The sequence below is a fragment of the Accipiter gentilis genome, chromosome 34 (assembly GCF_929443795.1).
Source record: "Accipiter gentilis chromosome 34, bAccGen1.1, whole genome shotgun sequence".
In the NCBI taxonomy this organism is placed as follows: domain Eukaryota; kingdom Metazoa; phylum Chordata; class Aves; order Accipitriformes; family Accipitridae; genus Astur; species Astur gentilis.
In genome coordinates, this window is record NC_064913.1 from 5206736 (window position 1) to 5221925 (window position 15190).

The following is a 15190-nucleotide window of genomic DNA, read 5'->3' on the forward strand; positions in this document are numbered from 1 at the left end:
ATCTGCATAGTATGTTGAAGCAAGTTCACATTTCAACGAATTCACACGCGTTCTTCAGAAGTTGTCTCGGGGAACAGATGCTTTTACTATGTGCAGACGGATACAGACATTAAAACCGATGGAAACACAGGCTAGGATAGGTCTGTAGCCACGCAGAAAGAACAGGGAAATGAAGGAGTTTGCTGCAAGAGACTGCAACGCGAGATGCCCTTTGCAGTTGTCCTTCCCGGGTGCGGAGGACAAGGTTTATTCAAACCCAGCTGGAGCAGGTTTCCCAGCGCCCGCAGGGAAGCTGCTTTGGGCCACGTGGAGCGTGGAAACACCTCGGGGGGAGGAGACACCAGTGAGCAAGCAGCCTGGTCCCAGAGCTGGGCACAAGAGTGAACACAAAGACCATTATGCTGCCTGTATAATGTACAATTGCCGTGGGTTTATTACAACCAAAAAATGGGTTCACCCCGTGTACCTCTACGAGGTAGAGGCAGAAGCGATTCAGGAGAGGATTTGGGGGGAGTCAGGTCCCAGGGCAGCTGCTTCTTCCCTGGAGGCCGTCCCTGCGTGGACTCCGTGTGTGTGCTCCGCCAGGGTCAGCTCTCCCAAAGATTTATTCCGGATTCGGTTACATGGGATGAAAAAATTGTTGCAGCAGATGAGCTGACAGAGTATAACATCTGCTTGTTGTCCCAGGGACAGGTGAGGTTAGGAGAGAGGAAAAGAGCTGTAGGTGCACAGATAGAGTTAACTGTCTTCCTAGTAGCTGGTATAGTGTTATATTTTGGGTTCAGTAGGAGAAGAATGTCGATAACACACTGATGTCTTCAGCTGTTGCTCAGTAGGGTTTATACCAAGTCAAGGGGTTTTCAGCTTCTCATGCCCAGCCAGCGAGACGGCTGGAGGGGCACAAGGATTTGGGAGGGGACACAGCCAGGACAGCCGACCCCAACTGGCCAAAGGGGTATTCCATACCGTGTGACGTCATGCCCAGTATATAAACTGGGGGGAGTGGGGCTGGGGGGATCGCTGCTCGGGAACTAACTGGGCATCGGTTGGCGAGTGGTGAGCAATTGCATTGTGCATCACTTGTTTTGTATATTCTAATCCTTTTATTATTATTATTATTGTCATTTTATTATTGTTATTATTATCATTACTATTTTCTTCCTTCTGTCCTATTAAACTGCTCTTATCTCAACCCACAAGTTTTACTTTGTTTTCCCGACTCCCTCCCCCATCCCACTGGAGGGGGGAGTGAGTAAGCGCCTACATGGTGCTTAGTTACTGGCTGGGGTTAAACCACACCAGTGCACAAGGCAGAAAAAAGGGAAAAAAGAAAAAAAGCATAAGCAGCTGAGATGAAAACAAAAAACCACAAAACCAAAAAGACCCAGAATTAAGCCAGTCAATCTGCCATTCCTCTCTCACAGCTGACCTCTTGCCAGCCTGATGCCAATTGCTCATGCAGGAGTTAGCTAAGTAATAGGCTCAGAGTTTTCCCGGAGTTTGCCTCACTGCTTGGCTTTGCACGACTCCCCTGCAGCTGCTGTGCCAGTAGCTACCTCCATGGCAAGGAAAATGGATCTGCATTTTCTCCTCTCGTCTGATTTAAGATATTGTTAAGTCCTCAGTCTTTGTACCTGGTAAGTCTCCTGCCTGTCCACAGGTGAGGCACATCAAGCTTGCTCCCACTTTTCAGGAAGGTTTTTGGTTGCAGACCACACGCAGCTGATAGTTCATGACTCCTGCCTCTGTCTTACAGTAATCTCAGCTGAAAATGAGATTCACTTCTTTCACTTTGCTTTCTACATTATTTTCTAGTTATTCAACATGGACAACACTGTTTGTCCTATAACATTTCTTAAAGGCAAGGGAGAAAAAACATGGCAGTGATTCACTCACGCAGAGCAAATTTTATTTGGAAGCCTTCATTTATTTGTTGAGAAAAGGATTAAATTAAAACCAAAAGGGAAAGAATCAAAATTAAGGGAAAAAAATTCTCTGGAGCCTTTCTCCTCCCTCAGAATAAGACGAGTGACTGTCCTTTCAATTTGCTACTTTGCTGTAATAACTCCAGTGCTGGTGTAAGGGAGCTATTAATTAGCGTCGAAGATTTATTTACCTCTGGAAGAATCCAGTGCCTGGCCTCGTGCCAAAAGGGATCAGACACTTCCCTCTCTGGCACTCGGAAAGAGCCCGAATTCATCCCACCTACGACCAGGCATCGGATGCGCAGCTGGGGGGAATTCCTCACCTCCCCGGGTCGGGGAAAGAGGGGCACGCCTCACGGAGCGATTCCGCTCTGGGGGACAAAGCCACCCTTCAGAGGCATCTCCCTCATCCCAGGGGCTGTTTTGGGAGCCAAGGGCAACCCCGACCTTCACGGCAGAGCCCTCTCGAAACGCTTTAAGTGGCAGCATCTAGTAGGAGTCGAGGCGTCCCAAAAACGCGCAGAGAGAGCTTGGCTGGGGAGAACGCAGTCTTTTTAAGCAAGAGCTTTGTACAAGGCGTAATTATCACTGCAAACCCATCGGCGCAGCTCTCGTGTCCCTAGCTCTACAAGCAAACGTTGGCTATTCCTGAGAAACAACCTGCGCTGCAAATCGCTGCTAGCTCGGTGTCGCAGCGACGCCAAACGCTCGTCACTGAGCTGGTCTGGGTTCGTCCCGTTAGCCGGGGTGTTTTTACCCCACGGAGTTCAGGGATGAGGTGGGAGGAAGGCAGGCTGCCAGCACAGATGCCGAGCTCCTCGGAGCGGTGTTCCCCACCTTGCATAGCCCACCCTGCCCAGCCGGGCTGCGTAATTACCCACCGCTCGTCAGCAGGTATCGCTTTGTCCTCAGCGCTCTAATCCTTCCAAGATGCGAGCAAAGAGCTGGCTCCCACCCAGGTCGCACGTCTCCTCCATTTCCCAGATGGACCAGAAGGACTTTGTCGTCACATCACAAGCTCACCTGGCCCGTCCTCCTCCCAGGCAGCACAAGGACCAGGGACCACGCGTGACATTTTTGTTCCTGCCTCATTGGAAGGCGATAAAACAAACACCCAAGTGCCGGCGCTGCCTTCTCCGAATTCTCCTACAGGCTCGCTGGCACCTACCCGCGGCAGATGGTGTCCAGCCTTCGAGGGCACAACACCGAGCAGGTCCTGGCGAGGAAGGGGCTTGCTTGGGGACAGCGAGGACCCGCTCTGATGCTGCCGTCCGGGGGAGAGCTGAGGATGTCAGCCCTGCGGTGTGGAGCTGGGTAGCGATGGAGAGATGATGAAGTTCCACCAGCGTGGGCAGAGCTCTCCAGCCACGGCATTGGTGCTGGGCCGGCTGTGGGTGCTCAGGGCTGAGACCTCAATGGCGCTGGGAATCCCAAAACCTTGGCTTGGAAGTAAGTGACGGTGTTCCCTCAAGCCTTCAAAAGACTGATTAACAAATAAGGCGGTGGTGATGGCTTAAAGAAAAAACCTGAAAACATGAGAAGTGTGGTACGCTCGCTATTAAAGGACTGTTTAGATTATGTGTACTCAAGGTAAAGCTTATCTAGTTTAAGATTCTGCTCACAATAGAGGAAGCTTAAGGAGTGTTTGGATAATAGTCAACACAGCAGAAAATGGATGTTTCAGAGTCACAGACTTGCTAATTAAGGACATACTTCCTCCTCCGGCATTGAGAAACGAGGGGTTGGCAAGAGAAACAAAGACCCTGGTGTCCTCAGATGAAGCATGACCACGGGAGGACAAAAGGAGAAGGGGTATTCTTCTCCAACCAACTCCCGAAGACCACCAGAGACCCCCACACAGGCGTAGAAGACTCTGGGATGTCTGCTCAAGAGAAGAACACGTCACGCTTGCTCAACATAATGCATATGGAATAGTTAGGCGGAACATATGTATTAGATAGTTGTGGTGTTTTACCTGTGGTGTAGAAGTATGGGCTGAAAACCTCAGTAGGGGTGCTCCAGTTATGGAAATCTCCCACCTTGCACCCTGCGCGGAATAAAGCAATGTCTCCTCTCTAAACATACTTTGTGTGTTTCGGGAGTTACTTTCTGATCAGGTAACAACAGTCACAAGGGAAGCAATGTTAGGGGTGAGAAGGAGGGGAAAAACCATTCTGTGACTGGAACAAGCCTGGGCATGTGTGTACCTTAGGTATCATGCACTGTTCTGACCAGTTCTTTTAAAAGTATATACGTATATATATATATATATATAGCAGGGGTAGAAAATATAAAGAAAAAGGCAAGGAGGGTAAACATAGAGGCGTAAAAAGGCTTTGTATGAGAAAGACTAGACTCTTCTGCTTGGAAGTGAGAAATGGAAGGGGTATGAGGTCTACAAAATCCCTAGTGCCCCTAGAAGGGACACACAGAACGTGACCTGCCACTCGGGTTAACGTAAACCAGGGGAAGCGGGTCCTCAGTCAACCCACCACTGCACTATAAACATGCGGCATTGGGGCAAAACCCAAGGGCTTTGATCTTAGTTCAAAACCCAGACAGATTCACCCAGGATAAGGCCAGTGGTGGCAATTAAAAATAATGTAAAAAGGACAAAGCCTTCTTTAGAAGTGGACCTACAGACATCTTCCATCAGCAAGCAAGGAGAACGAGTGCCTGAAAACACCTGTCCAAGGCAGTTAGGAGGAATAGACAAAAAGCCTAGAATAAATGAGTAATTATGATTAGAAAAAAGAGTTTAATTACTACCAAAAATCCAGCTGCTGTCTGCTGGGTTACAGAGCCATACCAGAGCGACACAGAAGACGCCGATGTCCGGGATGAAGAGGGACTCTGGCAGGAGAAGGGAACGACGAGGGGCATTGACCCTCATCTCAGTAAGCCAAGAGGCTTCAGTACGTGGCAAGCATATAGACAACTCAGTGTTTCTGCAACTCTTTCATCAGCAGCCCCCCCAGACCTCACCCCCCCTAGGCTCCATCCCCTGATGGGAAGCTTTTCCCCAGCAACTCTCCAATTATCCCAGCGCCCGACATCCCTGCTGCATCCGCGTGTCGGCAGATAACGAGAGCTGTGCACGAGAGCTGGCACCACGGGCTTGTCTGCAGCTAACCGGCTCGTAGGGGAACCTCTAATACCAGTGAGCGATCGCAGGTTTCTCCTTTTGCCCTCCCTGGCTCCCTCCCTTGAGGATTTCGGTTTGTTTCTCATTTTCCAACAAATTGAAGGGGCTGGACAGGCAGCCTCCCCGCTCTCTGCAGGGGTACTGCAGGACACAGGCTGGTGATGGCTGGAGCTGCTGGGAGTTTTCTGCTTGTTTGTGCCTCCCCAAACTGAGGTGGGACACACGAGACACGACTACGTGAAGGAAAATGACTAGTAGCCGTCCTCTTCTTCCCATTACCGCAGCCCTTCTAGCTCCGAAGGAAAGCAGGAGGCAAATGGCAGGTGGGGCTAAAGGCTGGAAGAACGTCGTTTTCGTGGTGTGGCAGAAGCTGACCTCCCGATTTCGAAGCTTTGGGTAGGGACAAGAAGGTGGGGGACCACTGGTGTTTTGCTTTGGGGGCTCTGGGAGGAGGCCAGGAGGGCTCAGGGGGCTGTGGGGTCGGGGGGTCCAGCGGTAGGCTGGGCTGGGGGAGGCTGGAATGCCAGGAGATGGAGAACCGGGTGGGAAGGTGAGGCACAACGAGGCTTCTGCCGTCAGCCACCGAAAATACACTGGGAATCCATTTTCCATTTATGACACCATTCGCACATACCAGAGGAGGCTCCTACTGCTTAATCCAAGGCTTAACCAGAGGAAAGGCTGGAGATTTTAGCAGCAAACCTATCCTTGGGCTTTTCTAATGCCAAGGGTTACTGCGGCACAGCAATAAATCAAACGCCCATCACACCAGCTGCTTTCTTATCAGCCCACACGGTGAAACACAGGGAAAACCAAGGTCAGCGTTCGGCCGGAGCCAGCTGTGCCACCGGAGACCAGTCGCCAGCCTAACTCATCCCGCAGGTCCAGCTCCTGAGGGCAGCTGAGGCCAGGCGAGGTTTTCATCCTATGCCGCTTTCTTCACTGGGGGATACAGACACGGGATTATTAGCAGATTCCAGCAGAAGAGATGCAAAGATTTTTGCCTAATAGGTTAAAAAAAAAAAATAAAATGCAAAAAGATGGTTTGGGGGTTTTCTGAAGATAAAGCTGCCGCACTGGATGCACCAAGAACAGAACCATACATGGGAAAAGGTGCTTTTTTCATTTGTATTAGCATCACAGGAGCTAGCAGATTAAAATGCTACAATAAAGAAGGCAAGTATATTTTAATATATCTGTAGTTTGGATCTCTAACAGCTGTTAGGAATGTACCTCTTTTTGCAGCGAGAGAAGCATTTCCAGCAATAAGTTGCTTTATGTGCTTCGGTGCAGTAAAGAAAGGCCTTGTTTGTACCTTGCTCGTTAGTAACAGCTCATTTCCAGGGCTCTGACTCACTCGGAGCACTGCAGCCATGTACGCTGTTTACTGAACTGCTGCAAAATAGCACGCAGCGCTTCCAGATAATATCTCATGTTTTGTAGTATAGCAGGCAGCAAAATGCCTGCTGTGGTTAATTTATACCTGAAGGAAAGCTGAGGTTCACAGTGAAACTCCGAGGCGCTGTTGCACATCTGCTCCAAGAAGGACTTGGGTTATTTCTATAAGGGAATAGAAACCAGGAAACCCATACCTTCTCCTATTGGCAGCTACTGGAGGTGCAGCTGGACCAACTTCACCTTTTCCAGAAGCATGGCATTAGAAAAAGACTGGGTTGAAGTCACGCACGGAAGCAGGCTTAAATAGCGGGTTGTGCTCTAAGAAGCTGGCTGAGGAGAACGAAACGAGGCGGTAATTAGGGAAAAGGCCAGTTCTGAGCATACAATACGCAATATTTTAAGACGGTGAGTAGGAGTGCTTTTGTTGGAAAAATTCACATTACCTCTGTCGGGAAGGGCACTAATCCCTGCTTAGGCTCCCGCGTTACTTTATGGCAGCGCAGCAGAAACCACGCTTGCAGTATGCGTCCCGAGAACTGGAGACGCTCCAGTCATTTAAAGGTTACTCGATCCCGCGGCTTACCTGGTAATTTCAGGACATTTGAAGCTTGCCGCTCCTTTGCTGGCACTGCAGGAGTTACTACACGGATAGCAAGGCGTGAAGGCGGTTGCGGCACTCGAGCCCTGTGTGACATGGTAACGTTTCCCTGGTGTCCCGTCCCTTCCCCGGGGCTTTGGAGCATCCGTAACAATCCCCTCCGGCAACTGTCCGCCTTCCTCCTTGCTTGGGAGCTCTGCTCTGCTCTCCCTTCCACCACCGCCCAGGGCATCACGCTTAAAACGCAAGGGCATCCCTTCCTGAAGGAGGCTGGAGGAACTGGGGACCCCGCGACCCAGCATGGGGATGTATTTTAAAAGAAAACCACGTGAAAATGATCAACTGCTAAGAGATACCGTAGACTCGAAGGGCTGCTCACAGTGACAGCGTACCATCTCTTGAAATGGGCTGGCAGGGATTTAAAACGCTGACAATCAAATACAAGCCATGGGTTTGGGGAGGACTTTCTGAAAGACTTCTTTGAGCAAAGGACAGCCTTCTCACAGAACACAACTTCATTTTCAGCCACACCTCCTAATACTTTGGGGCTTTTAGTCATTATTTTTCAGCCTTTTAGAATTCAGTTTTCATCTTATTTCTTAGCTATTATTCAATATTTTCATCAGCATTAATTAAACCCAGGTAGCACTTGCACTTTTAGTCTGGATTAAGCCTTTATTCCTCATTGTTTTAAATGCATGAAAGCCAACCGAGTTGGTTTTTTTGATGTTCTCCATGCCACGGTGAATTCTCTGCTGGTAGGACTGTAAACGGGCCACGTTGTTCATGAATTACTAATCCCTGTCACTCCTATTTTCTAGAGAACACGTACTATATTTAGTCTTTATACTTGGAAAAACAAACCCGGAGAACTTTGAGGCTATTTTTCTCATTAGGAGTCTTTAGAATATTCCCTAAAAAAACGGCAAGATAATTCAGTCACCAACTATAAGTGCAATTCATTAACCATGGCGGAAATTAGACCCTTGAATTGAGAGGCTAATTAAGATAATTAGATCTAAAGCCTGAAAGGAAACTATGCAGACATTTCTTAAAATCTCATTTATACTTATGTAAATCTGGACTAACTCCACTGTCATTTTCTAGATTTATAGCCAAGTAATTGAAATCACTGTTGAGCTCTTCTAAGCTCTCAATATCAGCAAAAGACATTGAAGTAGAACAATTAACAGATAGGCTATGTTTTCCTCTGTAACTTCTAGATGAACTTAATATCACAATGCTCTTCTTTCCAAAGGTACTTTGTCATTCTGATGGATTACTTATTTAAAAAACATAAAAAGCTTGATGAATTTAGAGGGCTGTCATCAATTTAAAGAGCTGCCAACTTTACAACATTAGCAAATGAAGAGAGTTGAAATGTTCCAGCATCAGCTACTGCCTCTTCCAGGAGAGTCATTATTTTTAATCCGTGGCTTTCCTACGGGAGGAACTTTCTCCTCTGCTGTTTCTTGTGACCGCCAGCTGCACCGAGACCACCATTTACTAAAAACCACTAAATAAATGCTGTACACAAACGGAGTAGAGAAGTGGACAAAGTCGGTGGGGGACACAACTTCATTATAGACGGCTACGAATTTTAACAGCACGCATTTACGCGCAATTGCCTGCGATGCCATCATCAGGAAGATGAGCCTTTCTTGGCTTGTATTTAGTGGGGAGCATTAGGCAGATTTCTGCGTGCCATGCTCTTCTCCCTCCCACCCCACCCCGTCCCTTCGGGGACATTAGCCGTAGACAGAGCTGTGCCAGCCTGTCTTACAGGGAGAGAATGGGAACTGAAAGGCAGCCTGCCTGGACGGCTATGAAACACTGAGCCCTGCAGTCTGCCTCTCTCTTACGTCCAAAATCTGGATTACTGCCCAATTGTCATGAGAAACGGGGAGAGCCCATGGCTCCCTCTGACCCAGCTGGCCTAAGACAAGTCCAGGGGACACGTACCCTCACACCTAAAATCTGGAGACAAGCAAGGATTAAAAAAGCTGAAAATCCAAACCCTGTCCATCACCCCAAATACCATGCTGTTCCATACTTTGGAGCTGGTTTTCCTCTCAGCCTCAAAGAACTGAGGGAACCAGGAGCAAGCAGCAGCCTGGAGGGGACCAGATGCTTCAGTGAGAGCTGCTGGCGAACAGTTTACAAAAATACATTAGCAATAAAGAAGGAAGGGGACAGGAAGAAGGGCACCAGAAGATAACGGCAGGACTACTAGCTGAGCCCAAAGGGCTCTCCGGTCCTTCACCTCTTGGTCGACACCTCCCAGGGAAATGCCTACAAAGCCTCTCGGGACCCCCAGTTCCTCCATCATCATCTGGTGATGTTTCAAGCAGACCGACAACACGGGGAGCGCGCACAACCTTTACCAGGTCTCCCGTGTTGTGATGCGGTGTCAGAAAAGAAAGAGGCTTCCCTTCATCTGGGGTAAAAAAGAGACAGAGGGCAGCGGGGTTCGTTTGGTATAAATGCGCCTAAATTGCGTTCGCATCAGGCACTGCAGAGCACCCAGGATACCCGCCGCAGATGTGGCATCCGAGGTCAACGTCTGTTCCCATTCCTAATAGGAAGCGTTGTTTCTTTTTGAAAAATTCCCTTCTTCGGGAAGGTTTTCCGGAGCGGCGCGCAGCAGCGGGAGAGGGACTGCCAACCTGGGCAGGGCAGGCTGCGGCACCGCGGCAGCGCCGGTGGCTCGCCTCTGGAAGACGGACAGTGCTGGCTCCCGCGGCTCCGCGGGAACCGGGAGTCATTGCCGTGCAGACAGCAGGTATCATCCGCGGCTCATCAACAACACGGTGCTCTCAGCGAAACCGCAGACAAATGCAGACAGGCCCCCCTCAGCCCAATCCCCAACTCCTATCCCCGTGCGGTCTGAATTCACGTTTGTGGAGTCGATGCGGGCATTTTATCAGCTCTACCGAGGTCAGGATCAGCCCTTCCCAATCGTCCTTTGCCTCATAAACCTGAACCCTTCAACCCTGCGTCCTGCGGGAACCCGCGTTCTGTGAAGTCCCTTGAATTTAGGAAATAAGTTAACAAAATTGTAAACCTAAAAGAGGTCTCAGTTTCACCAAATGTGCAGGGGATTTCAAGCCCCAGGACTGTCCACTCTGTGTCTTTTCCGTTTGTACTCTGGAATTTGACTTGTATGTATTAGGACAAACCACTGCAAGTGGCTTATTTCAGCAGGCAGTAAGGCGAGGCAGCTTTCCAGCTACGCACAACCCAGGGCATGAGACCAGTCTGTCCCTCCCGGGCACAGCAAGGCCAAAAAAAAAGCTTCTGCGCCTTCCCAGTGCTATCAATACTCCGATGTTTAATGTCACCCACACGCTGGTTGTGGTTGTGGTTCTCCAGTCAATCTCCTTTGCAGCAGCAGTCTGATTTTAACCCAAACCTGTTGCTGGTTTTATGAGCGACAATATGCATCAACCTTTTCTATTTAACAGAAAATTGGGGGTTCAGTTGCTAATGGCACATGATTCAGTTCTCTCTGATTTTCCCATATAACCTTCAAGATAATTAGTCAGCTTTTTAATACAGTCATACCTCTCTGTCCTTTTCCTTGCTGCTAGGATGCTCTGCCAAGGGACCTGTGGAAATTAAAGTTCCAAGTCGAGAGTATCATAACGTGACTGCAACTACTATACCCAAGTCTGTGAATAAACATCTAACGCTCTACACACTCCGAGTACGAGAACTGCTGCAGAAATGGCATCCTGTGAATTAGGTCTCCCAGACAACCCAAACCATCACTTGTACCCAAAAGAAAAAAAAGAAAAAAAAGGTTGCTTTTGGCCCAGTGGGACAAAATCTGAGCAAATTGCTTCTTTCTCCTGTGTACATTAGGGCTGATGCACTGAAATTGAAAATATGGATTAGGATCCCAGATAAGTATCTTATTTTGACCTAGTAATTTGTGCTGGACCTTTTACTAGTATAAACACGAAGTTTATAGTCTTTTAAAAAAATGTGATTTCCAATATCTAAGGAGAAAGAAGCAAAATTCCACAGATAAATGAGAGAGAGGTAGGTGTCGGACTCATTATTTTAATGGCAGGAGTGAGTCTTCCAAAAGGTAGACTATTTCATGAAGATTATTAAAGTTCAGCAGTCCAAAGAAAACCACAAGACATTTCTACCTGTGCTGGTGATTAACAGAAGCACATCTTGGAATTACGCGACACGCGCAACCCGCTAAATGGTCTCTGTCTCTATACATTTTATTTTAATGTAATCAACCAGTGTTACACAGATAAGTCCACTGCACACTCAACGCCTTCTCCAAGCAAATCAAACGACACACCAGATAACAATTTGGCATGCGTTGTTCCCTCAAAAATTAGGCCTGGGCTTGGATTAAGGAACTAATAAATCAAAACACGGCTGCAAGGGAAGAAGAGGGATCTTCCCACGCAGCGCCTGTCCATACGCTTTTCCTCCACGGCTTCCAGGAGACAGAGCTGGTCCCAGGCTGCATGACAGGACTCCTCACCGAAGGCCGTATAATGGAACTGGACACCACTGTAGCACGTACACGCCGAGCTGGAGCGCTGGGCAGTCGTGCAGGCTGAGGAAACGCGTTGCACGGCCACAACGATGCCGAGTAGTGCCCTCGAGATCAGTCTCCCGCTGATTAGCTCTCCAAAAGTAACGTTATTCTTTACCTGGCTGTGAGCGAATGCTGGCACCTTCAGACGGCGGGCACGAAGGTTTGGATAAAAAAGGCAACGAGGCGCTGAACCTGCTCCTTGGAATGTTTCCGAGGACGGTGACGGGCTCCAGGCAGGAATTGCTGTGCTGTGCCATCAGCTGTCAGGCTGGACACCGGGACCACCTCAACCTTCGGAGGCCAGTGCCAAACCCTCCGAGTTTGCCGACTTTTCCAGCTCCTCGACCCACCTCGGCGCCATCTGCTCGGCCGGGGATTCTCCTCCCTCCTTTTGGAAGTCACCGCTACCCGTCCTGGCTGGGCTGTGCCAGATATTCTGGTTACCACTTGTTACGAGGGGCTTGGAGCTCAAGTCCTGTGCAACGGCTCAGGGAAACACAGGAATAAATATGGGGCTGCATCAAGGGGAAGGGACAGGCTCCTTAAAACCATTGCTTTTTAAACATTTCACCCTACTGCGTGCAGAAACCCTTAATATGTGAGGGAGTTTTTCTTGTATTAGAAGGGAAAGAACATAGGAAACGGTGTCTGCTTCCTCATTAACATCTCCATTTTCCTACAGTAGTCATGGGTAAAAGAATAACATATACACTATCTGCAACCCTGGTAGAAACAGTTTTCCACGCTTCATAAAAAGATAACTGGGAGACTGAAAGGACGTCCGATATGTTGTATTTATTTTTTTTAACACACAATGATTGCATCTGCGTCCACCTTTGGACTCCCAGAGATTTAAAGCACAGCCTGAAACCTTTATGAGTACGAAGCCCACTGCTATCTAATGATGAAAAATCAATCACACGGGCATTAAGTGACTTACTCCGGGCTTTGCAGCAAATCAGTGCCAGCGATGATAAAACCCTGGGGTCTTAACCTCTGCCACCTCCTCTAGCTGATGTCTTTATCCCATGATACTTAACAGCTATTCCTGCAGAAGACCTGGTTAGTTGTTTTTGCAAGAAATGTAGGTTGCTGTATACCGTTGCACTGACTAACTACACCAATAGCAGCGAACTAATTATATGGTGATACTGTCCAACTATAAAGCCAACCTGGAAATTTCTGGTAAAAGAAAACCATTTTAGGAGTACCCAGTTATCACCAACTCTAAGATATTAATCCTGTGCTGTTTGCTACTGTGAAAAGTTCAAAAAGTCCTCAGCACTTACCTTCTTTAAATTGAATATTCATATCTGCTATTCTCTACTGAATCATTCAATGACTCTTGTATTAAAGTAGTTTTTGAATGGGGTGATTAAAATATATGTGAACAGATAAGTAGTAAGCCAGGAGAAATTCTGGCATCTAAGACTTTAACAAAACATGACAACTCTCAGCCTTGAGGAAAAAATATGGATAAATAATGGCCAGTGTCACATGGCACATCAAAACAGTGCAAGGGAGGAAAATCAGCGAGGGAAAAGACATGTCACATCATGGAAACTAAAGAAAGGTACACACACACACCTTTCTTCCTACAGATGTGGGTGTTGTTATGAGTGGAACAAATTTATTCCAAGCTCAAAACTGGAGCATTTAGAACGCTCACGATGACAAGTGCAATAACACTAGGAGCTGCAGAGGCAGCATTTCAAGGCAGTCGCATTTATTCTACCTTCTGACGTGAACACCCACTCATTCTGACATCAGGAATCCAGAGGGAATAAGGACGAGAAAATTATTTCTCTGCATTTCGATATCCATTCAGACTTTGTTGTAAACCTGAGCAGTGCCAAGATGTAAAGCTGAAATTGTTAAAAAGCTGTACAATTTATGAGATACTAAACACAAGTTTGCAGATGCTGCTGGTTCGGGACCCAATCCTAACCTCAGGCATACGTTGTTACAAAACTCCAGAAGACAAAATTCACTGTTTTTCCCCAATGGGTCATGGCAATAGATATCCAAGCTATTCAGAGCTGTTTGACACATTTTTATTATAATTTGATCTTTGCAGTTAAAATGTTACAGCCAAAGTCAGGCAGTTACTGAATCAATAAAAAGTTTCTTTAAATCAGGTATTAATCATATTTACAAAATCCTACAGATATCACAGAATGAACAGTTAAAACTCAAATATGTTAGATACAGTAGTGAGAGAACAATCCATGATCTTGTTCATACATTTTATTTCAACCACTTTTTTTTTTTTTTTCCAGTGGGAAAAGCAATGAGAATTTTTAATTAGAAAGAACCCGGTATTGATCATCATCTGCTCCAAAGTACTAGGTAATTAATTTTACTGGTTTGGTACCCTGTAAATTTGGTATCTTCTGTTTACAATCACTTGACTACGTTTGGATTAGAGGTTGGGGGTCTGAATACGCAGAAGTAGAAACCTGCTGTTTTCAGTGGGGATAGACCCTTTTCGTGGTTGCAAGTGCTAGCTATTAAACAAACAAGATGGTATCAAGAAGAAATTGGTATTTCAGATGCTGGAAATCTATGATTTTTAGAATAATTGTTTCTCTTGAAACTTCTCAGTCTTATGAGAAGTCAGAACTATACAAGAAAATTAATTTTTCCCTACAATTCCATAAGGAGGCTAAAAGCACTGAACTCCTGTTACAATTCACTATGAAAAATAAGCTTAGAGGTCCTAGATAGGCTTTCTACGCTTTAACACAAGTAAATTTAGATTCATTATCTAAGGCCTAGCAGACAAGTGAATTTATCAGATGATGATTTATGACTTCAGTAAGAGTTTGGACAATTATTTTCAAAGCAGCAAACCCAGAAGCTTCCCATTACAATCCTGCATTACTCCCTGCATGACCTGCAACGTGAACTTGCGTGATATTCCCCAGGCACAAGCAAACTCACAAGCCCGAGCCCAGAACCCCTCGCCAGAGGCTGGGGAGCAAAACACGGTGTTATTGATGACTCCAGCCTGTATCCTGGAAGTACCTAAGGATCGAAGCACATTCCAGAGGCTCAGGCCAGCGAGGGCAAGACGTGCTATGTAAATAAATGTAATCCACACCCAGTAATTTCTGCGCCCACCCCCTGACTCGCTGAGCTTCAGGAACAGAAACGTGAATCGTTATCTCAGGCTGTCGCAAGTTTACAGCCCAGACTGCCTTGGGATGTGCAGACAGGCTGTCTCCACGGCCCCTAACGCTTTACAAGGTAGCTACCCTCCCACACCAGCACAGGAGAAAATCAGTTTCACTGATTTTATTTTTTTTCCCCCCATTTGGCAACTGTCTTTTGCCACTTTTCCAAGGAGAGAGCAGAACTTAATGTTTTCCCTTTGCTACCTCATCTCCAGGGAGGGATGTGTGGAAGCTGGGGCTGCTTCTGCCCATTCATGTATATGAGACTATATTCTTCTTTCTACGCGACAGTCCTTTTCTACATCCTATTCAACCTTCAACTCCCCCTCTCTTCCTGTTGAACTGGGTCTTCTTGTCTCCTGACTTCTCCGATTCTTGTCC